General features: G+C 45.5%; 1 protein-coding gene across 1 annotated transcript in view; it reads left to right on the forward strand.

Moving 5' to 3' along the window:
* Nucleotides 1–204: 204 nt before the first annotated feature.
* Nucleotides 205–2,004, forward strand: part of LOC121533024 (NEDD4-binding protein 3-A-like) — a 53,857-nt gene continuing 52,057 nt past the window's right edge. The window contains exon 1 of the mRNA XM_041838794.2: nt 205–376. The gene's annotated coding sequence lies outside the window, so the exon portion shown is untranslated. The remainder of the gene's footprint in view (nt 377–2,004) is intronic.

Consider the following 2,004-nt stretch of genomic DNA (forward strand, 5'->3'; position numbering starts at 1 on the left):
CTGTTATTGTATGTTGAGATGAGCCTCTCTCAAATGCCTGTCAATTCATGATTGTACCACTAAGTGGCGCCAGTGTTCCTACACGCCAAGCGCCGGCACAGGACAGGTTGGGTTCGATTCTCTCCCTCCTCCCTATAACCTCCCCCTTTGTTCACTGACCACTCTCTCTGCGCAGCGCAGTTCAAATCACAGAGAGGGAAAAGAGACAGCGAGCAAGCGGCAGTGGTTAATTCTGCAGTTGCCATTGCGAAAATGTGTCTTCTCTGCAAAGTCCCGAGAGATGCCAACTCAAAACAACGGATTTTATAGCTATTCAGTTGATTGGCTACCAAACGAAACATCTATTGCCTGAGAAAGAATCTGCATAGAAAATATGGTAAGCGCTAATTTTTATTGTATTGTCTTGCGCTTGCTGCAGCAGCAGCAGCTAGAATGCACGCTGCACCCACAACCACTAAAAATGTTGACTCACGTTCTTCTGCAAACTGAGTTTTTTTTTAATTTGTTACACAGGTTAGATCACCGGCTAATTGAAATACTATTCAGAAGTTTTTTCAGATACTTTACCCGCATACCGACGTCCCTGGCGAACATGCACGGGGCCGATTAATTTAGCCTAGCCAAGAAAATATTAAATACACCGCAACCGAGGATAATCGCCAGTGTCTTGCAACTATCGCCGAATCACAGCAGTTTATAAGCAGTTAGTTACATGATTACTCCATTCTATTTTTTAACTTAATATACAACTCCCTGCCGGGGCCTGGAATGCGTCGGACCACCTACTTAAGTTGTAGCCTACTCAGTCTTCCTGTCAACTTTACAGGATTCTGACCGGTTTTGTTGCCAAAATAGCTGAAGGAAGCGAAGTGCAGCCCACGTTTCTCCAGCTGTGTGGACTCGGATCGCCTGAAGCACTGTTGACATTATTGGCAACTGGAAAATGGCAATTTATACATTATAATTTTAATGGTCCACGTATCATGCGAGAAAAGCAGAAACGTTGCATTTCTGCCAGATAGGTTCCATTTAATGTATTATTGATGGTCCAAAAAGCAGTTTATTTGAGCCTGACCTCTACATCAACACTCCTCTCAGGGGAAGTGTGTGTGTGTCAGCCTTAGTGTTTTTGTTCCATCTCCTCTGGCAGCTATAGGTAGTCTTTGGTGCCCCTGCAGTCTGCAGTGTTCATAGTCAGACATTGATGTGGTCTGATGTAAATGTTTGGGTTGGAGCTTCCACTCCAGCCTCTCTTTTGATGTCCAGGAGACTGTGGATGTGTGGGTGGTAGAGAGAGAGCGTGTTTGTCACAGTCTTCCCCCCACTTCCACGATGTTGTCGTGGAGACCAGAGGCTACTTGTGACCCCTTGACCTATGGAATCATGGTGCATTGTGGGAGTGGGTCAGAGTGGGTGTGGCTGTGAGAGACTGAATGACCAGTTCAGGTCTGAGTAGGGCTTTTTCAAACGTGTAAGCAGAATGTGTACACTGCACTCACACAATACTCTCTCTCTCTCTCTCTCTCTCTCTCTCTCTCTCTCTCTCTCTCGCTCTCTCCTCAAATGGCACACAAAGCTATGTTTTCTATTGATAACTGCCAATCCTATGTCTTTATGAAAAATGTATGCACTCACTAACTGTAAGTCGCTCTGGATAAGAGCGTCTGCTAAATGACTAAAAATGTAAAAATGTAAAATGTTGACAGAACCTGAATATATTGATCTGTGGCCTGACTGGATAGATAGCTAGATGAAGGGGTAAAGATAACATGGTTCTCATTGACAACAAGCCTGGTCAGGTAATGAGCCTTTGGAGTAGAGGGCTGAGAGAGCGCTGCTGATTGATGGAACACACACACACACACACACTGTCAGGTGAGGAGTGACAAACTACGTGCTGTCTCTGGTTGGACTCGTCACCCTCCAGAAATGCTTCCCCCGAGAGTGCTATCAGGGAGGGAAGATTTAAGGAGCGACAGCTAGGAGAGACCAGGGCTGATATCT

Source organism: Coregonus clupeaformis, chromosome 2 (assembly GCF_020615455.1).
Source record: "Coregonus clupeaformis isolate EN_2021a chromosome 2, ASM2061545v1, whole genome shotgun sequence".
Taxonomy (NCBI): domain Eukaryota; kingdom Metazoa; phylum Chordata; class Actinopteri; order Salmoniformes; family Salmonidae; genus Coregonus; species Coregonus clupeaformis.